Source organism: Gorilla gorilla, chromosome 1 (assembly GCF_029281585.2).
Source record: "Gorilla gorilla gorilla isolate KB3781 chromosome 1, NHGRI_mGorGor1-v2.1_pri, whole genome shotgun sequence".
In the NCBI taxonomy this organism is placed as follows: Eukaryota; Metazoa; Chordata; class Mammalia; order Primates; family Hominidae; genus Gorilla; species Gorilla gorilla.
Window position 1 is genome coordinate 107299468 of NC_073224.2, and position 23844 is coordinate 107323311.

Below are 23844 nucleotides of genomic sequence, written 5' to 3' on the forward strand. Positions count from 1 at the left end.
AGGAAAGTTCTCATTCTAAAAATGATGTCTTGAAGAAAACATAGTTACAAATCTTTGTGACTTTGGATTAGACATTTTTTAAGTAGGCACAGACAACCCAAAAATAGATAAATGGACTTCATTAAAATAAAAATCTTATATGCTTCAAAGGACACTGTCAAGGAAGTGAAAAGATAATCCACATAATGGGAGAGCTATTTCCAAATTATGTCTTTGACACGGGTCTAGTACCTAGAGTATATAAGAAATTCATATAACTGAGCAATAAATGACAACCAAATTTAACAATGGGAAAAAAGCTGTGAGTAGAGGTTTCTCTAAAGGAAACACACAAATGGTCAAGAAGCACGTGCAAAGATGTTCAGTTCAATGTTTTTCATTAGGAAAATGTAATTTTAAACCAAAATGAGATACCACTTCACACCCACTAGTATGACTCAGGAAAAAAATAAAGATAACACGTTTGGAAAGTTATGGAGAATATGGAATTCTTATATATTACTATTGGGAATGTAAAATGGCATAGCTACTGAAGTTGGTAAACAGTGTGTGAGTTCCTCAAAAACTTAAACATAAAAAAAGTTAAACATAAAGTGACATATGATGCAGCAATTGCACTCCTAGGTTTACAACCAAGAAAATGAAAAACAGGTGTTCACTCAAAAACATGTACAAAGGTAGGTGTTGATGGCAACATTATTCATAAGAGTTAAAAAGTGGAAACATCTTAAACCACTATCAATTGATGCATAAACAAAATGTGGTATAACCATATAGTGGAATATTATTTGGCCATAAAAAAGTTAAAGTACTAACGCAGGCTAAAAAGGATGAAACTTGAGAACAATATGCTAAGAACCAGATGCAAAACACCACACTTTGTTATTCCATATAGAGGAAGTGCCCAGAACAAGTGCATCTATATATAGAAAAAGTAGATTAGCGGTTGTCTGAGACCGCAAGAAGGGGGGAATTGGAGAGTGACTGCCCATACAGGCATGCTTTTGGCATTATGAAAATATTCTGGAATTAGGTAGTGGTGATGGTTGTGAAACTTTGGAATATGGTAAAAGACACTGAAATGTATGCTTAAAATGGTGAATTTTGTGATATATGAATTATACTGTAGAAATAATAATAATAACAACAGTAATAAAGCGAGGTGTCTTTCCACATCTCCCTGTCCTGTATTTTCATTTAAAAAAAAATTAAAAAAAGCATTTCAGGGGCCAGGCTTGGTGACTCACTCCTGTAATCCCAGAAATTTTGGAGGCCTAGGTGAGAGTATCACTTGAGGCCAGAAGTTCAAAACCAGCCTGAGCAACATAGCAAGACCTTGTCTCTATGAAAAATAAAAAATTAGCCAGAAATGGTGATAAGTGCCTAGAGTTCCAACTACTTGGAAAGCTGAGGCAGGAGGATCGCTTGAGCCCAGGAGTTCCAGGTTGCAGTGATCTATAATCACCAGTGTTCTCCAGCCTGGATGACAGAGCAAGACCCTGTCTCAAAAAAAAAAAAAATAAATAAAAAAGGCATCTCACTTTAATAGTAAGTGGCCAGAATATGATGCTGGCAGAAAGTTGTGAGGAAATGTATTAGATGAAAGAAGTTACATTCCAGAAGTTTTCCTTTTTTCAGAAATGAAGTATAGGGGAGAGAAACACGTACTTGGAAAGAACTGACCCAGCTGAAAATGTGGGAAGGTGATGGGGAAGAGGCTGCTTCACCTGAGATCTGGCTCCAGGACTTACAGCAAAGGGAACTTGGGAAAGTTACAGACTCTCTGTGCCTCAGTTTTTTCATCAGCAAAACAGAAAGAATCATCCCATAAACTGTAAGATTGATGCTATCAGTGGGCCCCCAAATTGACTGCACATCTGAGTCATGTTAACAGACACATTCCAGGCCTCACCTGAGCCCTCTGAATCCAAATCCCTGCAAGGAGGACAATGAACTTGTATTTGCACTGACTTTCCCAGGTGTTTCTTACTCTGATCAACTTGGACATAGGACCCACTGAGCTGCATCACATCGTTCCAAAGCCAAAACACAACAGCAGAACAAGAATATTTTCAATGCAGTCTCCAAAGCAGAGGAGAAACTGTTGTGGGAACCTAGAAGTAAAGATCTGGCTTGCTGGGCTCCATTTAAACTTTATTTTGAGTACAGCAGAGACACAAGCCCTTCAGGACACATGCCTGGGGCAGTGACAGTCCAACTTTGGAAGAATGGAAGCCCTAGCTTCAAATTCAAGCATGCTTTGAGTAGAAATTAAGTTTACCTCTTTTTGCACAGCAACGTGGCCTATCTTTCCTAAACTGCTCATCTTACAAGAAAAAGAATCATACTGCTAAGAATTCAAACTTCAGCAGTCATGGGTAAGTAAGGAAGTCTTATAAACCTATTCTAGCCACCTAACAAGAAACCAGAAATTTAGCAAGTTCTTTCACTTACAGAACAGTTGTGTTCACTAAACCAGAGGCATTGAGACATGAAGAACAGACCCCTAAAAAGGGGAAGTGTTCCTTTCAGTTTTAGGACATCACTGGGACATTAGGGTAGTGGGAACACAGCTGCTCGCTCTACAGTCTGGGTTGCCTTTGTGTCTGGAATGTGTCTGATGTCCTGATCTCTGCATCCATTTCAGGGAGACTTGGGAGGAGCCAGAATCACTGACAGAATTGGACAGTGCTTGGAGATGGCTCAGCAGGATGAGGTTAAGTGCAGGGGCAAGTCCAGGTCATACTGATAGACAATGAGTGGCGCTGATGGGAACAGACAAAGATAAAATCAAAAGTTTGTGCTTCATTTTCGAAAACTCAAACTAATAACAAACTTGGCCTTATAAGAAATAATAAGTATTTTTCTATTTACATGAGAATTTAATCTCAAAACAGAAATCAGAAAAATATTAAGTCCAGGACATAAAACCTAAACCATTGCTCATATTTATTCTTTCTAAATAGAGCAAAGTATAAAATCTTCTCCATAACATACATTGTGGTTATAAAAAGGCAGAAGTCTTAGTGAGAATCATTGGTATTCCATAGAAGAGTGAATTAAACACAGCCAAAGGAAGACCCAAATCTCATACTTCTCTTGTATATTCCAAAGTTCCAGGGAAATTCCAGGTGATAGAGATTATTTCCCATACTGTTAAAGCAAGGTTGCAGACACTTCTGAATTTTGGCCCCAGTACTCTAGGAGGGCACACCTCTGTCCTGGAAAATAATACAGGAATGAATACTCTTCCCGTGACTCATTTTGGTCATTCTTCCAGCATCACAAAAACCAAAAAATGGAAATATGGCCAAATACATGATTTGCTATCCCTCTTCTTCAGGTTTCTTACCTGTTACTTATGGATAATAGCATTACCTTAAGGATTATGACGAAGATACAATGTCCAAATATGAGCACAGTTTTGAGCAAAATGCCTTGTATGAATTTGTCAATGAATAATTACTAAATAATTATGTGAATGTTTACTGAATTATATGGATTCTATGAATAATTACTGAATAATTATTGTGATTGCTTTTATTGGCAGTGCTGAAAACTCATCTTTGTGTGGCCTCATGTAAGCCATGTAACTTTGTGGACTTGCAGTTTTATCATTTGTAAAATGAATAAACCTGACAGATTTTCATTCTGAAACAGAATGTCAGGTCTCCCAGACCCCAGGAAATACATTGACTTAAAGCCTTTGATACATCTCAAAGCAGTGTCCTCACAGTGTCATTGGAGGATGGTGCGGGCTGCAGGGAGGGATGCTTTCAAATGGGATTGATCCAGTCCTCCTTCCTTCACTTCCACATGAATGCTGGGCAGCCCAGGTTCACACCCACTGCATCCTCAACTCAGGCAAGTCCAGCAGCCAATCTTAGGAGACCTGGGCTACAGAACATTCTCCCAAGTTCCAGGCTCACAAAACCTAGGTGGGATGAAAGCTGAGAAAGTGAGGAGGTGGTTCAGGGGATCACTCTTTCCTACTCACGCCTTTCACCTCAAACTCACCTTCTACTGCACAGCAGCAGTGAGGATCAGCAAGCAACCCTGACCATAACCTTGATCTTGCCATGTTCTGTTAGTGGAATGCAACCAAAAATCAATGGTATTAGTCCAACTCAACAAAATATATCAAACCATATTCCATAAGAACTGCTCATGGCCCTGTTCTTTTCAGTATATGGGAAAACAAAACAGAAACAACAAAATAGCATCAGTTTACAAAAATTCCCAAGATAGATGGTCACACACGTTTTCAGGAGATCCCTATGTAAATGATTTTGATCACTTGATACCTTGAAAAGAGCTCTTGTGGCACTAGAATGACATCCATAAGTGACAAGTATAAAATGTAGTGCTCAGTGACATTAAAAAACAAATCACCCCACATAGAGGAAGAGTTTTGGATGTAGGGATGTCATACTTGTCTAGAGTGTAATGAAAAGCCAAGATGGTGCCCCAGTAAGAAAAAAAGGAATCAACATAACAATGGGATGCAGCAAGAAGAATACTGAGACAGGAAAGAAAACATTTTTAAAAAATGAATTATTCATTCACTTTCTAGTGGATACAGAAAAAACTGCAGAAGACCCAGAGGACATCAGGGCAAGCTAAAAGTTTGATACCTTAGACTTGTGGAAAAGCCTCAAGTTCTGTTTTAACTTAGAGCAGGTGGGGTGACTTCATGACTACCATTAAGAAAATATAACCTGTTGGGAAACTGTTTCTGCCTTGATGATGTTGTACAGACAAGAGATAAACAGTGAGGAATATGCTTAGATGTATTGGGAAAGAGATGGGTCTGTGGCATTGTCACAGGGGTACACGAATACTGAGAGTGAATGCCGAAGGAATAATCCCCATTGGTGGTGACCCTCAGGTGAGACCAGGGTGCCTGAGTTTCAGCAAAGCCTGGGCAATTGCAACACAGAGCTCCTAAGATTCCATGACACCCCTATCTTCTAATTCTGTTATTGCAACTGCAGACGGTTACCTGGCACGCTGACCACAACCTTCCTTACTCTTGTCAGAGTCTGAGCTACTGGTAGTGAGTGCCTTCAGCTCCGAGTTCAGGCACCTCGAACCTTGTTTTTGTGGTGAAGGATCCTAAAGTGCTGTGGGGAGTGATCACGTTTTTCTCAATATAAGTTAAGAATTTCAGTTACTGACATCCCTCAGTCCTGATTAAACCTATTGGATTTCACCAGTTTTTAACCCATCATGTGTTTGGGTTTCTTCTCCCCAGTCCCTGGCTCCACCTCTTCTGCCACAAACATCAGCATGGTGGTGTCTGCTGGCCCTTGGTCCAGTGAGAAGGCAGAAAAGAACTTCTAGAAATCAATGAGAAATTGCGCCCCCAGCTGGCAGAGAACAAACAGCAGTTCAGAATCATCAAAGAGAAATTTCTTGTAACTCAAATGGCCTACTCCTGGCCAACTGGCAGAACAAATACCATAAGTCCTATAGGCTCACCATCACAAAAGTGATGAATGATGCCCTATCTTCTCTCTGAGAAACTAAATGCTGTCTCCAACAAAAATAATTTCATCCTTCCCGTACATCTAAGAAAATAGAAATGGGTATTTTAACATTTTGTTAAATTTGGAAGACAGAGGTACCAAAGTATTTGGCAACTTTCCATGTTTGCAGTCAGCTGGGGGTGGGACTAGAGTTAAAATCCCAGTTATTGATTTCTGACACAGGCACAGAATGACCTGTTTTCTCCAAGAGGCTAAATCATGTTTTCAAGTATCCTCTCTGTACTATATAAGATCCTGCAGACAAATAACATCTAGTCTGTTGTTCTAAATGTCTGGACAAGTGAACTTTTATTCAGTTCAAGCTTCTGTTGAGGCCCAATAGGCAAAGCTCTGTTCTAGTGACCCTGAGGGAAACTTGGTTATAGTACCCAGTACCTGCTCTGAAGGGCTTCAAGAGCAGTCTGCTCCTAATAGAACATGTGGTATATATAAGTGACAGCATCAAGAGCAGGGAGTAGGGGCTATGCACTGTGGCTCACTCCTGTAATCCCAGCACTTTGGGAGGCTGACTTGGGCATATCATGAGGTCAGGAGTTTGAGACTAGCCTAGGCAAGATGGAGAAAACCCGTCTCTACTAAAAATTCAAAAATTAGCTGGGCGTGGTGGCGGCGCCTGTAATCCCCGCTACTTGGGAGGCTGAGGCAGGAGAATTCTTTGAACCTAGGAGGCAGAGGTTGCAATGAGCCAAGATCACGCCATTGCACTTGAGCCTGGGTGACAAGGCAAGACTCGTCGAAATAAATAAATAAATAAATAAATAATTAAAAAAAAGTAGAGAGTACCCTGTTGAGAGAGAAGTCCTTCTTCCTGGGGCACAGGCTCTTGTTCCCAAAGAGGAAGAAAGGTCGCACCCGAGAATGTGTGGAAGTAGAAGTACAGTGTGCAGAGCAGGGACCCTGGGCCTGTCTCCTGGGCTCATTCCAAGTTGCTTGTCTTGTCTGTCCCTCAGTCTGTTCCTCAGTTTCCTCATCTGTTCACAGGGTACGACAATAATACCTACCTCTGTAAATTGCTGCGATGAATTACATGAGCTATTTCTTGCCAATCTCCTAGAATATTTATTGGCACAGAGTAAACACTATCAATTACTTCTTCATTCTACTGTTTCTAAATTAACACAAACTTTATTAGCATTTGGGCGTATTCCCTTCATGGCCTTATGGTCTTATGCCTCACACTTTATGCTTCAGATATGATTCTTAAAATCATATCTGAAGATATGATTTAAAAATCTTTGACATATTTGTCCTTGAAATTCCCAGTTAGAGGGAAACCATCAGTCCCATAGTCCTGGGGGGCCTTCCTGACTGTACAAGAAATCACTACTTCCTGCCCTAGTGCAGTGTTTTAGAGGAGAGGCTGCAAGGCTTGGGAAAGTGGCCCCGCTTTCAGAGTCAAACCTCTGGGGCTGTGAATTCTGACTCCACTTCACTGTGGTTGAATCATCTTGTCAACTTTCTTGATGTGCCCTTGAGTTTCTCTTTCTTTGTTCCTAAATTTTGGAGGATCAGATGCCAGAAAGTCAGGAGACTGAAGAATAAAGATGTGGAAATCCCTGCCTAGGGCCTGGTACTGGGGACAGTTTTGTCCTTGGGATGGACCTGGCTCCTGCCCTGTAGGCAGTGACCACAGCAGCATGTCCAGCCTTCCACTGAGGCAGGCGTGTCTGTCTTTTCTCAGAGAGTGAAGAGTGCAAAGACCTCATAAAATCTTTGCTGAGGAATGAGCTGCAGTTCAAGGAGAAGCTTGCAGAGCAGCTCAGGCAAGCTGAGGAGCTCAGGTGAGGGGGCCCCGTGGGGGCAGGCAAGTGGGGGCAGGCAAGTGGGGGCAGGCAGGCCCCGTGTGGGCAGGCAGGCTCTGAAGTACAGCAGCTCGGTGGGGAGAAGTAAGAGCTAAGCTGGGCCAGGGAAAAGGCAGGAATTGCCATGGTAGGCTCTTGACACACAAATATTTATCAAACAGAGAACAAGGATAATAATAAATTATGGGTTGCAGTTGTTTCTCAGAGCCTTGTTTTCTCTTTTTCAAACAAGTAATTGTTGAGGTGAAATTTGAATAACACAAAATTAACCAAAGGAGTGGGAACCACCCAGCAGCATTCAGTATACTCAAAATGGTGTGCCATCTCCTCCCCACTTACCCTAAGTGAGAATCACCTCCTGACTGCTGCTTCTCATTCTTTCTCTCAATCAATGTTGCCTTCTCGACCCTGTCATTCTTTACTTCTTTTGTCTTTTCAATTCTCCCCATCTGCACCTGGCCTCATTTCTGTACATGGCTTTGTATCTAGTTGCCGCAAGATACACTATGTGTATTTTCACATGGAGATGTCCCTGGTCAGAGTGAGGAACTGAAAGGATGTTGTTTTGAAACTGAATTAGGAAGACATCTACCTTTGTTTACAGAAGAGAAAGATGAATGGAACATCATTGAGGATCTTACAGAAGCCCTCTCTGATATAGAGGAAGCCTGTAAACCATTTTTTATTCTTTCTCTTGGCCACAGACATTTCTTTAAACATATGTTGACCTTCGGCTTGGAGGTCTCCTTGAGGACATTCTCTCAGATATCTGTCATAATATTAGAACTGATCACTCATCCAGTTCCACTGTTAAATTTTCTCTACTATCTAACCTTAGGCGATATAAAGTCCCAGTCCACTCTCAGGAATGAGAGCTGACCCAGTTACAGGAGAAGTTACAGGAAGGCAGAGATGCCTCCCACTCATTGAATCAGCATCTCCAGGCCCTCCTCACTCTGGATGAGCGGGACAAGTCCCAGGGACAGGACCTCCAAGAACAGCTGGCTGAGGGGTGTAGGCAGGCACAGCACCTTGTCCAAAAGCTCAGCCCAGGTAAGGTGGCTGTAGGCCCTGATGACCCAAAACCCCAGGCTTATGAGAGACTCCAGACCTCCATACTTTCAATGACAGTTGTATCGGTGGTGTTTTTTTCCACTAAACATATGTGGCCATAACATGACCAGGACTTCCTGGGTAAGAATAGAGTTGGTAAACCCATGGGGTTGGAGATCACAGTATTGCAAGTGTCCCTCCTTCCTTGATGGAAGGTGATCTTTGGAGCAAGAGGCAGCATCTGTCTAGTTTTAAAGGACAGGAAGGAGGCTGTGACTGGAGGGCGCTTGTTAGAGTGAAAAGAGCTCTGGACTAAGAATGAAGTTTCCCATGCTGTCTCTTCAACAATGTTCTTAGTAACTGTCGGTACGTGAGTGATTTATCCTTCCTCAGTTTGTCTCTCACCATCTGCAAAGGCAGACAGATTGTCTCTTGCAAGGGACTGAAGTATCCAAATGTGGGAACACTTACTACTGCTTTTCAAAATGAGATGAAGCTCCTCGCCTTGTCATGTTGGAGAAGGCACTTGATGTAGGGGCTTTTGGTGGTAAGAAGCGCTTCAGATTGGAGCACTCCCCATGGAGAGAATGTCACACAGCAGAAGCCACATGGAGGGCCTGTGAAGTCTCCTGATGCATAGAGCACTGTGGGACAAGCTTGTCCTCTCCTAAGAGAAAGAATTAGGTTCAAAATGCGAACTGTGACAGGACACCAAGCCTGTGCCTGGGAATCAGATCTGTGGTGGGATGGGGGAGACAGTTGCCAAAGTCCAGAGAGAGGCTGCACAAGCCTCCAGTGATATGGGGAGCAAAAAGTCTTTTCAGTATTTGGCCACATCTTGATGGTGGCCCTCCAGATCAGAAATGCATTGCCTGATGGATCAGAAAACCGTTCCAGGGCATTTTGTTAAAGACAAAACATAAGAGCTTTCAGTTGAACGGTAACCCATGCCTAGATATTCATGTCTCTGTGTACATTGGGCTGACTGTCTTGCAGAATGTGAAGTGGGAAATAGCTGAACAAACACTTCTGTATTTATAGAAAATGATGAAGATGAGGATAAAGATGTTGAAGTTGAGGAGGCTGAGAAAGTACAGGAATCATGTGCTCCCAGGTAACACTGAATACTCAGGAATAAGTAATGGGTGGTAACATATGAAAAAGGTTTAAGAGGCACACCCTCTGTGGCATCTACAGTGGGCCAAACCCTGCATTCCCTTGGCCGCAGTATGTGAAATTCAACCCAGCTGAGACACAGAGTGTGGCATCTGTCGTGTTTCTCTATGTGTGCCAAGTGTCATGTCTGTACCATACAGGGATAGCTGAGTCTTCATCCACCTCAGCTCCTATCTGTCCAGTGCAATGAACACCAGCTGCTCTCTTCCTCTCTGGCTCCTTTGGCAGCCATGTTCTATTGCAGAGAGAAGAGGATTGCCTGTTCCCTCTTAAAGGGAACCGCCTGGTTGCTTTCTGGGACCACTCTCATGCCTCCTGTCAAAACCAGCTAGGACTCCCTGGGGTTCAATCCCTCTGTGTTTAATCTTCTGTCATCTCGATCCCACCTGGCTCATCAGGGAGGTGCAGAAGGCTGAAGAAAAGGAAGTCCCTGAGAACTCACTGGAGGAATGTGCCGTCACTTGTTCAAATAGCCACGGCCCTTGTGACTCCAACCAGCCTCACAAGAACACCAAAATCACATTTGAGGAAGATAAAGTCGATCCAACTCTCATTGACTCATCCTGTCATGATGAATGAGAGGATGCTGTACACATTATCCCAGGTAGCCTCTATTTTCCTTGTGTCTCATACCTCTTTCTAGGCTGAGGAAGATAAACTCTGAAGACAGGCTTTATATACACAAATTGGTTTGAATAAAAATCTACGATTGGATTCTAAACACAGATATCAGGGAGTTTTTGTGTCCTTCTCATCTCATGTCATGCCTTTGTCTGCCAGTCCCCAGTATCAAGTTAGTGGACCCCAAGCAAATGTGACAATCTCATAGTCACCTGAGTGCAGGAGATGCACAGGAAGTATCTGTCAGGCCTCCTAGCTTTGACTCAGTATCTCTTGTACCCTGTGATTAAGTCATCTGTCCCTAAACAATGTCCATGGAGTTTCTATGCCTTTTAAAGGAAGCTGGCAGCATTTCCTGTGTATTTGGAAATATTGTTCCCCAGGCTTCACTGCTCTCAGCTTTAATCTCGATCTCCTTTAAGTCAGCTTACCTAGCTACTTTGCACAGTCACCTTGAAATCGGGAAGGAAACTTTCTTCTTTACTTTGCTGATATATTTCCATAGAGCAAGGCTGGACCCTGGTTCTACACCCCATCAATGCAATGGCTGATCCAATGTTTCTTTGTAGCATCACAGATTCTTTTTTTTTTTTTTTTTGCATTGGAGTCTTGCTCTGTCACCCAGGCTGGAGTGCAGTGGCACCATCTTGGCTTGGTGCAAACTCCGCCTCCCAGATTCAAGTGATTCTTGTGCCTCAGCCTCCTGAGTAGCTGGGACCGCAGGTGCAGACCACCACATATGGCTAGTTTTTGTATATTTAGTAGAGATGGGGTTTCCCCATATTGGCCAGGCTGGTCTTGAACTCATGACCTCAAATGATTCACCTGCCTCAGCCTCCCAAATCACAGATCCTTTTTAAAGCAAGAGCTGTTCAAATTTATCTATCAGTCAAGTTTCATGTATAGATGCCTCTAAACATTTAATGTCCGTGTTACCTGGGGATATAAGTCAGTATTGCAGCAACACTCCTAGAAAATTGTTTGAGCAATTTTTGGAGATTTTTTGGGGAAAAATTTTGTTTAACTTTGCATAGACTCAGGCAGGGAATATGGCATTATGGTCTACCCATAGAGGGAGATTTTGGCCTGTGGGTCTGGAAAGCAGGGTCATCTACTTCTCATCAGACTTAATCTAGGGCACCCTAGAATATTCCTATCAGAATCCATATTCTTGCACTGAGAATAGTTATGTCCTTGTGCTATGACTGAACACTCATTTGGTCATATGTGAAGTGTGAATTGCTTAATGTGACTTGCTTCTCTGAATTTATTTACAGAAAATGAAAGTGATGATGAGGAAGAGGAAGAGGAAGAAAAAGGGCCAGTGTTTCCCAGGTAATGCTTTGGAATTGTGGGCTGTTAATTCAATAGTGACACCAGGAGATTGTAGATTTAGGGAAAAAGGGGAAGTGATGCATAGAACTATTTCTTCTTTTCAGCCAACTACAAATTGTCCTTATTAACAATGTTGTGCATTATTTGTGGCCCTTGTATTTGTTTTAATTTTGTAGTCCTGTCAAGATAGGAACTTGCAATCAGATGAGCCAGGTGAACTAGCTAAACAGGGATTTCTTGCTGATCTTTTCACAAAACAAGTTCCTGGATTCATTGATTTTTTGAAGGGTTTTTTGTGTCTCTATCACCTTCAGTTCTACTCTGATCTTAGTTATTTCTTGTCTTCTGCTAGTTTTTGAATTTGTTTGCTCTTGCTTCTCTAGTTCTTTTAATTGTGATGTTAGGGTGTCGATTTTAGATCTTTCCTGCTTTCTTTTATGGGTATTTAGTGCGATACATTTCCCTCTACACACTGCTTTAAATGTGTCCCAGAGATTCTGATACATTGTGTCTTTGTTCTCATTGGTTTCAAAGAACATCTTTGTTTCCACCTTCATTTCGTTATTTACCCAGTAGTCATTCAGTAGCAGATTGTTCAGTTTCCATGTAGTTGCACAGTTTTGAGTGAGTTTCTTAATCCTGAGTTCTAATTTGATTGCACTGTGGTCTGAGAGACAGTTTGTTGTGATTTCTATTCTTTTACATTTGCCGAGGAGTGCTTTACTTCCATCTATGTGGTCAATTTTGGAATAAGTGTGATGTGGTGCTGAGAAGAATGTATATTCTGTTGATGTGGGGTGGAGAATTCTGTAGGTGTCAATTAGGTCTGCTTGGTGCAGAGCTGAGTTCAAGTCCTGGATATCTTTTTTAAGCTTCTGTCTCATTGATCTGTCTAATATTGACAGTGGGGTGTTAAAGTCTCCCATTATGATTGTATGGGAGTCTAAGTCTCTTTTTAGGTCTCTAAGAACTTGCTTTATGAATCTGGGTGCTCCTGTATTGGGTACATTATGTATTTAGGATAGATAGCTCTTCTTGTTGAATTGATCCCTTTACCGTTATGTAATGGCCTTCTTTGTCTCTTTTGATCTTTGTTGGTTTAAAGTCTGTTTTATCAGAGATTAGGATTGCAACCCCTGCTTTTCTTTGCTTTCTATTTGCTTGGTAGGTCTTCCTCCATCCTTTTATTTTGAGCCTATGTGTGTCTTTGCACATGTGATGGGTCTCCTGAATACAGCACACTGATGGGTCTTGACTCTTTATCCAATTTGCCAGTCTGTGTTTTTTAATTGGGGCACTTAGCCCATTTACATTTCAGGTTAATATTGTTATGTGTGAATCCGATCCTGTCATTTTGATGTTAGCTGGTTATTTTGCCTGTTAGTTGATGCACTTTCTTCCTAGCATTGATGGTCTTTACAATTTGGCATGTTTTTGCAGTGGCTGGTACTGGTTGTTCTTTTCCATGTTTAGTGCTTCCTTCAGGAGCTCTTGTAAGGCAGGCCTGGTGGTGACAAAATCTCTCCGCATTTGCTGGTCTGTAAAGGATTTTATTTCTCCTTCACTTATGAAGCTTCGTTTGGCTGGATATGAAATTCTGGGTTGAAAATTCTTTTCTTTAAGAATGTTGAATATTGGCCCCTTACTCTCTTCTAGCTTGTAGGGTTTCTGCCAAGAGATCTGCTGTTAGTCTGATGGGCTTACTTTGTGGGTAACCCGACCTTTCTCTCTGGCTGCCCTTAACATTTTTTCCTTCATTTCAACTTTGGTGAATCTGACAATTATGTGTCTTGGAGTTGCTTTTCTCGAGGAGTATCTTTGTGGTTTTCTCTGTATTTCCTGAATTTGAATGTTGGCCTGCCTTGCTAGGTTGGAGAAGTTCTCTTGGATAATATCCTGAAAAGTGTTTTCCAGCTTGGTTCCATTCTCCCTGTCACTTTCAGGTATACCAATCAAACATAGATTTGGTCTTTTCACATAGTCCCATATTTCTTGGAGGTTTTGTTCATTTCTTTTTACTCTTTTTTTCTCTAAAATTCTCTTCTCATTTCATTAATTTGATTTTCAATCACTGATGCCCTTTCTTCCACTTCATCGAATTGGCTACCGATCCTGTGCATGCATCATGTAGTTCTCATGCTATGGTTTGATGACCAGCTCCATCAGGTCATTTAAGGTCTTCTCTACACTGTTTATTCTAGTTAGCCATCTGTCTAATTTTTTTTTCAAGGTTTTAACTACCTCACAATGCGTTCGCACATCCTCCTTTAGCTCAGAGAGGTTTGTTATTACTGACTTTTTGAATCCTACTTCAGTCACTTTTCAAAGTCATTCTCCATCCTGCTTTGTTCCATTGCTGGCAAAGAGCTGCAATCCTTTGGAGGAGAAGTGGCGCTCTGGTTTTTAGAATTTTCAGCTTTTCTGCTCTGGTTTCTCCAGATCTTTGTCATTTTATCTACCTTTGGTCTTTGATGATGGTGAGCTACAGATGGGGTTTTGGTGTGGATGTTCTTTTTGTTGATGTTGATACTATTCCTTTCTGTTTGTTAGTTTTCCTTCTAACAGTCAGGTCCCTCAGCTGCAGGTCTGTTGGAGTTTCCTGGGAGTCCACTCTAGACCCTCAAACAGGGATTTCTTGGTGTTGCCTGTTCTCTCTCATGTGTTTAAATCCAGGGAGAGATGTATATATGCTTTCTGCCCATTTTTTGTTAGTATGTTTGCTAGTATTTGTGCAAGAAAAGAAATTGAAAAAATAAATGTATTATATCAAAATATTGGAAAAATGGGGCCCTTAATACCCAAGATCTGTGTCTGCACTGCCTCAAGAGCTCTGTTCACTTGAATGCTGCATGTAAAATTCAATTTAATTTATGCAAAGTAGTTGAAGCCCAGTGTTAGTTCTCTGTGCTGCAAGTCATGATGGTAGTTTACAGGGAGAGTCTTGGTGCCCTACATTGGCTCATCTGTGGCAAATGTACTGAGCACGTGTTGCCCGTTTTTGCTCTGTCCCCAGAGCAGACACCCTCTACTCTGCATTTAGAAGGATAATTTTATTTCTCTTGAAGGAAAAATGCCTTTGGTTTCTGTGACCACTCCATTCTGTCTCCCATCAGAACATCTGGGAGGTTTTGTTGTCTAATCTCTGTTGGTTAAATCTTCTGTCATCCCTGTCCTGCCTGCCTCATCAGGAATCTGCAGGAGTCTGAAGAGGAGGAAGCCCCTCAGGAGTCCTGGGATGAAGGTTATTTGACTCTCTCAATTCCTCCTGACAAGTCAGCCTCGTACCAGTCTTACAGGAGCACCTTTCACTCATTAGAGGAACAGCAAGTTGGCTTGGCTCTTGTCATAGGCAGTGAATACTCCATTGTGAAGGTGATAAAGCTCCAGTTCATGTCCCAGGTAGACCCCATAATCTTTGATTCTTGTGCCCCTGGTTAGGCTGAGAGTTGCCATCACTGTGGGCTGAACCTATATATCAATGTAGATTTCAATCACTCTGGAGTCGAGTCTGAAGCACAGGCATGGGGTGGGTCAGTGAGCTTGGCTTTCTTCCTAGTCTCAGGCCATGCCCATGGCACACTGGATCGACTGTCAGGACATTGAACTCAAGGCAGGTGTGGCAAACTCACACCAAGCTATGCAGCACGTGCCCAGGAGTTGTCTGTCAGATCAGCTCATCTGAATTAAATGTCTCTTGCCAGCTACGAAGTTCCTTATGAGTTTTATTCCCAAAGCATGTCTGTACAGTTCTTTACCTGCCCAAGGCCAGTGTCACCCTTGTCTACCTCTCAGTGGAAGATGTGACCCAGGTTTCACTGAATTTATCCCCATTTTCTGTGTCTTCTAAGTTGGCTTGTTTTAGCTCATCTGTCCATCATCTTGCTGGTATGTTTTCTAGATAAATGGCTGACTTTTCACCCACAAAAGCCATAGTAGCTGATGCTTCTGTGTACAACCAAGTCTCATTTTGACTCAAGAGCTGGTACATTGCACCCCTCCATCAAATCTCAGTGTCCACAATCTCGTAAGCTATCAAATCCTGGGTATTTGATGAGAGAAGCCTGAATATTGCAGTATCTCTCCTACAAGGTGTTAGAACTATTTGCCTAAACTCTATTGGGAGAAATATTGCTCATTTGTGTACACAAACCTAGGACAGAGCATATTGGGAAGATAACGTTCCAAAACGGGAATTTTGCCCAAGACTCAAGAAAGGAACCAAGTCAGTTCTCTCAAGACTTAACCTCAGGCCTCCTGGTATATTTCTCTCAAAGTCTCCTGTTCTCACACAGAGAAGACTGATGTCCCTGTGTTCGGATTGGACAGAGGAAGGTTTCTGTGTGCAAGGAAGAACTGCGTAATGTAAGAGGCCCCATCTGAATTTATTTGCATGCAGGACATCGATGTGATCAAGTGAAAAAGGAGGACCAAGAGGCAACAGATCCCAGGTGAGTCTAAGAAATTGTGGACAGTAATTTGGTGTTGACACCTGGAGACACCAAGTCCAGGGAAAAGAGTACATGCTGAAAATAATGATTTCATCTTGTCAGACAAGTCTGAATTATGCCTACTAACATTGCTTTCGGTTCTCATTACATTAAATGTTTAGGTTTTCATTTCTTCCTACCTTATCATTTACTAACCTAGTGAAGGTTGACCATACCTCAAAAGCTGTATTCTCATAGTGACTGCAGGGAAACTTGAGCACATTTTGTGCAAAGTTATTAAGCCCACTCTTTTCATGATCACTGTTTGCTGTGTGTCCTGACAGCACAAGTACAGAGTGTCCTTTGATTCCCTCATCAGTGTGTCACCTGGCCAATTCACTGAGCTCACTATCTCTCTGTCTCTGTGTGTGCATGTGTGTGTGCATGTGTGTGCATGTGTGTGTGTGTGTGTCTCTCTCTCTTCCTCTTTCATCCGTTTATACCTGACCCTGGTCTATCCCAGCATAAAGGCAATAATTTGTTACCTCATTACTGGATCTGTTCTTTTTCTTTTAAAACACTTCCTAATGTTACCCATGAAATCTAGCTGGGGCTGTGTGGTTTCTGATTTCCCCTGCCTTATTCTTTACTTTTTCCTACTTTTCCAGGCTCAGCAGGGAGCTGCTGGACAAGAAGGAGCCTGAAGTCTTGCAGGACTCACTGGATAGATGTTATTCAACTCCTTCCGGTTATCTTGAACTGTCTGACTCATGCCAGCCCTACAGAAGTGCCTTTTACTCATTGGAGGAACAGCACCTTGGCTTGGCTCTTGATGTGGATAGTGAGTACCTTACTATGAAAGTGATGAGCCTCCACCTGGTCTTCCAGATAGGGGTGATATTCCTGTTCCAAGTGGCCCTTACTGACCCGAGAGATGTCATTGCCACAGGCAGGACCTATGGGTGCATATAGCTTGTAATGAGACTGTAGTTTCAGTTGGAAGCCCAGACATGAAATGGGTCAGTGAGCATGGTTCTATTCCTAGTCTCCAGCCATGCCTGTGACAACCTCAGCCCACTCTCAGCACATTGGACCCAGGCAGATGTGAAAAACTCACAGAACTATGATTTGGACTCAAGGGTTTGTAGATTTCCTCCTTCATTCTAGTTTCAGTATCTTGCAACCATGAACGAGCTGGGCATTTGAGGAGACAGGGCTGAATACTGCAGTTTTCCTCTTAGAAATTATCTGGGGCATTTTCTTTGAATTGATGGGAACAATAAGGCATAACTGTTTCCACAAACTTGGGATAAATGATTTTAGGATAACGATCTACCAGAATAGTGGTATTTCACCCTTGGTTCTGAGATGCAACTAAAGAATCTCTATCATGACCGGCTTTCAGGCCTCCTGAAGTATATCTTTCCCATTGTCCTGTTCTCATGCTGAGGAGCCTGAAGTCCCCATGTGGGGATTAGACAGTGGACTGTTATGGGTGTAGGTGAATTGGCTTATTTTGTCTGTCCCTGTCTGAATGTATTGCAGGAATTAAAAAGGACCAAGAAGAGGAAGAAGACCAAGGCCCACCATGCCCCAGGTAACTGAGCAATTGTGAACAGCTACTTCTGTGTTGACATCTGGAGACTCTTGGTTCAGGGAAAACAGAGCGGGCTGACATTATCGATTACATCTTTTCAACCAAGCCTGAATTATTCCTACTAACATTGCTGTTTGTTTTCATTGCAGTAGATATTTAGGTTTCCATTTCTTCCTCCCCTTATCATTTATGAACCTACGGTACATCGACCATATTTCAAAAGCTGTATTCTCATGGTGACTGCATGGAAAGTTGAGTACATTTTATGGAAAATTATTTAGCGCATTCTTTTCATGATCACTGTATGCTGTGTGTCCTGAGGACACTAACTCAGAGTGTCCTGCTACTCCCTCATCAGTGTGTCACCTGGACAATTCATTGAGCTGTCTCTCTCTCTCTCTCTGTCTCTCTGTCTGTCTTTCTCTTTCATCTTTTTCCATTTGGCCCTGTTCAGTCCCAACATGAAGGCAATAGTCTGTTACCTCATTAATGGATCTATCCTTCTTCTTTTTTAACCTCTTCCTTATGCTACCCATGAAATCTAGCTGGGGCTCTGAGGTTTCTGATTTTCCCTGGCTTATTCTTTACTTTTTCTACTCTTCCAGGCTCAGCAGGGAGCTGCTGGAAGGGGAAGAGCCTGAAGTCTTGCAGGACTCACTGGATAGATATTTGACTCCTTCTAGTTATCTTGAACTGCCTGACTCATGCCAGCCCTACAGAAGTGCATTTTACTCATTGGAGAAACAGCATGTTAGCTTGGCTCTTGACGTGGGTGGTGAGTACCTTTCTATGAAGGTGATGAGGATCCACTGAGTCTTCTGGATAGGGTCATATTCCTGCTGCAAGTGGCCATTACTGAGCTGAGAGATATCATTGCCACAGGGAGGACCTATAAGCACATGTAGATTTAAATGAAACTCTAGTTCTACTTGGAAGCCCAGACACGGGATGGATCAGTGAGCATGGCTCTCTTTGTAGTCTCAGGCCATGCTTGTGGCACCCTGATCTTACTCTCAATACATTGGATTCGGGCAGATGTGACAAATTCACACAACTCTGATTTTGTATCAGTTTTGTAGATTTTGTAGATTTCCTCCTTCACTCTAATTTCAGTGTCTAATATCCTCACAACCATGAACAATCTGAATATTTGATGAGACAGGGCTGAATAGTGCAGTTTTTCTCCTAGAAACCAGTTGGGGGCATTTGCTTTAAATTGATTGGGAAAATACAGCATAATCATTCACACAAACTTGGGACAAATGACATTGGGATAACAATCTACCAGAATAGGGACATTTTACCCACAGTTTCTGGGACAAAAACCAAGGAATCTCTATCATGATCAGCCTTCGGACCTCCTGAAGAATATCTCTCACAGTGTCCTATTCTCATGCTGAGGAGCCTGAGGTCCCTGTGTGAGGATTAGACAGTGGATTGTTATGTGTGTAGGGGAATCAGCTTAATGTGTCTGTCCATATCTGAACTTATTACAGAAATTGAAAAGTACCAAGAAGTAGAAGAAGACCAAAACCCATCATGCCCCAGGTAACTTTGAGCAATTATAGATGCTTAATTCTGTGTTGACACCTGGAGACGACAGGTCCAGGGAAAACAAGAGTGTGTTCGATTTCATATTTTCAACGAAGGTTGAATTACTCCTACTGACATTGCTGTTGGTTTTCATTACAGTAGATGTTTAGGTTTCCATTTCTTCCTCCCCTTATCATTTACTAACCTACTGTAGGTTGACCAGACTTCAAAAGTTGTATTCTTATGGCAACTGCATGGAATCTTGATCATATTTTATGGAAAATTATTGAGCACAGTCTTTTCATGATCACTGTACGCTGTGTGTTCTGAGGGCACTAACTCAGAGTGTCCTGTTACTCCCTCATCAGTGTGTCACCTGGACAATTCACTGAGCTCTCTCTCTTTCTCTGTGTCTATCTCTCTGTCTGTCTTTCTCTTTCATTCTTTTCCATTTGGCCCTGTTCTGACCCACCATGAAGGCAATAATTTGTTACCTCATTAATGGATCTATCCTTTTTCTTTTTTAACCACTTCCTTATGCTACCCATGAAATCTAGTTGGGGCTGTGTTGTGTCTGATTTCCCCTGGCTTATTCTTTACTTTTTCTACTTTTGCAGGCTCAGCAGAGAGCTGCTGGAGGTAGTAGAGTCTGAAGTTTTGCAGGACTCACTGGATAGATGTTATTTGACTCCTTCCAGTTATCTTGAACTGCCTGACTCATGCCAGCCCTATGGAAGTTCCTTTTCCTCATTGGAGGAACAACACGTTGTCTTTTCTCTTGATGTGGATGGTGAGTATCTTTCTATGAAGGCAATAAGGATCCACTGAGTCTTCCATATAGAGATCATATTCCTGCTCCAAGTGGCCGTTGCTGAGCTGAGAGATGTCATTGCTGCAGTGAGGACCTAGAGGCACATAAGTTGAATGAAACTCTAGTTCTACCTGGAAGCCCAGACATGGGATGGGTCAGTGAGCATGGCTCTCTTCCTCATCTCAGGCCATGCCTGTGGCACTCAGATTCTACTCTCAAGACATTGGACCTGGGCAGATGTGACAAATTCAGAGAACTATGATTTTGACTCAAGGGTTTGTAGTTTTCCTTTTTCAGTCAAAATCCTCACAACCATGAACAACCTGAGTATTTGATGAAACAGGGCTGATTATTGCAGTTTTTCTCCTAGAAATCATTTGAGGGCATTTGCTTTAAATTGATTGGAAAAACATGGCATAACCATTTGCACAAACTTGGGACAAATGATATTGGGATAACAATCTACCAGAATAGGGACATTTTACCCTCAGTTTCTGGGACAAAAACCAAGGAATCTCTATCATGAGCAGCCTTCAGGCCTCCTGAAATATATCTCCCACAGTGTCCTATTCTTATGCTGAGGAGCCTGAGGTCCCTGTGTGAGGATTAGACAGTGGATTGTTATGTGTGTAGGGGAATCAGCTTATTGTGTCTGTCCATGTCTGAATTTATTTCAGAAATTGAAAAGTACCAAGAAGGGGAAGAAGATCAGAACCCACCATGCTCCAGGTAACTTTCAGCAATTGTGGATGCTTAATTCTGTGTTAACACCTGGAGATGGCAGATCCAGGGAAAACACGGTGTGTTTAATTTCATGTTTTCAACGAAGGCTGAATTACTCCTACTGACATTGCTGTTGGTTTTCATTGTAGTAGACATTTAGGTTTTCATTTCTTCCTCCCCTTATCATTTACTGATGTACCATGGGTTGACTGTACCTCAAAAGCTGTACCTTCATGGTGACTGCATCGAATTTTGAGCACGTTTTATGGAAAACTGAAGAGCTCACTCTTTTGCTGTGTGTCATGAGGGCACTAACTCAGAATGTCCTTTTACTCCTTTATCATTATGTCACCTGGCCAACTCACTGAGCTCACTTTCTCTCCTCTCTCTCTCTCTGTCTGTCTGTCTCTCTCTCTGTCTTTCTCTTTCATTGTTTTCTACCTGGCCCTGATCTATCCCAACATAAAGGCAATAATTTTTTACCTCATTAATGGATCTATCCTTTTTCTTTTTTAACCACTTCCTTATTTTACCCCAGAAATCTAGTGGGGGCTCTGTGGTGTCTGATTTTCCCTGGCTGCTTCTTTAGTCTCCTTTTCCAGGCTCAACGGGGTGCCGATGGAAGTGGAAGAGCCTGAAGTCTTGCAGGATTCACTGGATAGATGTTATTCGACTCCTCCAACTTACTTTGAACTGCCTGACTCATTCCAGCACTACAGAAGTGCCTTTTACTCATTTAAGGAACAGCACAGCAGCTTGGCCCTTGACGTGGACAATAGGTTTTTTACTTTGATGGTGATAAGTTTCCACCTGGTCTTCCAGATGGGAGTCATATTCCCACACTAAGCAGCCCTTACTAAACTGAGAGATGTCATTGCTGCAGGCAGGACCTATAGGCACATGTAGGTTTGAATGAAACTATAGTTCCATTTCGAAGCCCAGGCATAGGATGGGTCAGTGGGCAGGGCTCTATTCCTATTCTCAGACCATGCCAGTGGCAACCTGTGCTAAGTCTGAAGACATTGGACCCAAGTTAGGTGTGACACGTTCACATAACTATGCAGCACATGCCAGGAGTGATCTGTCAGACATTCTAAATTGAACCACATATCTCTGGGTAGCTACAAAGTTCCACAGGGATTTCATTTTGCAGGCATGTCTCTGACCTTCTATGCCTGCTCAAGGTCAGTGTCATCTTTGTGTTTAGCTCATGCAAAGGTGTTACCCTAGTTTCAGTGAACCTAACCCTATTCTTTGTATCTTCAGTGTTGGTTTGTTTTAGCTGATCCATCTGTAACCCAGGAGGGATCCTTGGCTGAGGATTGTATTTCAGAACCACTGACTGCTCTTGACAATTGTAACCCACTAGGCTCGTTTGGTGAGAGAAGCTACAGTCCTTCAGCCTCCAATTGATATCAATACTTAGGAAGACCACATCTAGATGGACAAACAGCATTGAGAGGCTGTAGCCATGCTCCTCTCAATTCCTATCCTGTAGAGAACAGGAGTCAGGAGCTACTGGCAGGAGACAGCATGTCACCTCGGAATCTGCTGGTGCAGAATGTGAACAATGCCATGTTCTTGCAGAAAGGGCTTGGCCTGAGTTTCATAGGAGGTAATCACCAGACAACTGCATAATGTAGAGCACTGAGCAGGACAGCTGACCTGTCTCCTTCACACAGTCCATGTCACCACGAATCACTCAACAAAAAGGAGAAGAGACATTTTGGGTTCAAAAAAACGTAAAAAGATAATGTAGCTACATTTCTTTAGTTATTTTGAACCCCAAATATTTCCTCATCTTTTTGTTGTTGTCATTGATTGTGATGACATGGACTTGTTTGTAGAGGACAGGTCAGCTGTCTGGTTCAATGATCTATATTCTGAAGTTGCCTGAAAATGTCTTCATGATTAAATTCAGCCTAAACGTTTTGCCAGGAACACTGCAGAGTCAATGCTGTGAGCTTCCAACCTCAGCCCATCTGCGGGCAGAGAAGGTCTAGTTTGTCCATCACCATTATCATGACATCAGGACTAGTTACTTGGTTAAGGAGCGGTCTAGGAGATCTGTCCCTTTTAGAGACACCTTACTTATAATGAAGTATTTGGGAAAGTGGTTTTTAAAAGTATAAATGTCCTGTATTCTAATGATCATCCCCTAAACATTTTATCATTTATTAATCATCCATGCCTATGTCTATCATTAGATTCATATCTCTACACTGCAAATTTTCTGTCTCAATTTTTACCGTGCCTTTGTTTTTGCTAGTGTCTGTTGTTGAAAAAAAAATTCTCTGCCTTAGTTTTAACTTTTGTCCAAAGTTAATTTGAATCTATACAATTAAAAACTTTTGCCTATCACTCTGAACTGATGGATTTTTTTTAACATTCAGTGTTATAATCTTTTATTATGCTGATTGTTTTTCATGGGTACTGATGCGAATTAATAACATTTTCATTTCCCTGTTTATTTTCTAATCTCTTCCACATTGTAGGCTATGTTTACCATATGTAGCAGAATGTATTTACTACTTTTCTTGGTTCCAATTGTTTGTATTCTTTGTGAGTGTGTGTGTGTGTGTGTGTGTGCCTGTGTGTGCCTCTGGCATTTAGGAAGGGTTGTAGAGCTCATGTTTAATATTGCACTAAAAATGTTTTTGATAGTTTCCCCCCTTTGAACTAGACACACTTCTAATATTTGGTTTATACATTTTAAATTATAACTTTCAGCATCAAATATTTCCATATGACAGTCAGTTACATAATGTGTTTTCTTTTTCCTACCTCCTTTACCTGCTACTTCTCATAATAGTATTTGAACCTAAACATATACCAATACCAGTGACATTCTGTGATTGTCATCTTGTCACCACCTTGGTTTTTAGTTTAGATCCACAATTAAATATATTAATGCTCATGAGCTATCCAAAAGTGAATGTCACAGTCATCACTTGCTGAGTGGCACTAATCCTTAACAGAGTCCTCCTGAGGGAATTGGATCTCACTGAGTTTAGCATGTTTAATAATCTTTTCTCACAGTCTTAAAACATGGATCGCATTACTGGATATAAGGTGCTTGCCCAAAATTATTTTTCTTGAGTTTTTAGGAGACATTGTCTTCCTTAGGGGACATACATGGTGTATGTTCTCATTGTGGGATTGTATTTTGTTCTACCAGGAACTCTAATTTCTGCCAGTTACTTCATTCATTTGTTCT

At 41.9% G+C, this 23844-nt stretch overlaps 1 pseudogene; it reads left to right on the forward strand.

Moving 5' to 3' along the window:
- Positions 1 to 5289: 5289 nt before the first annotated feature.
- Positions 5290 to 22422, forward strand: LOC101145250 (neuroblastoma breakpoint family member 15-like; annotated as a pseudogene).
- Positions 22423 to 23844: the final 1422 nt, after the last annotated feature.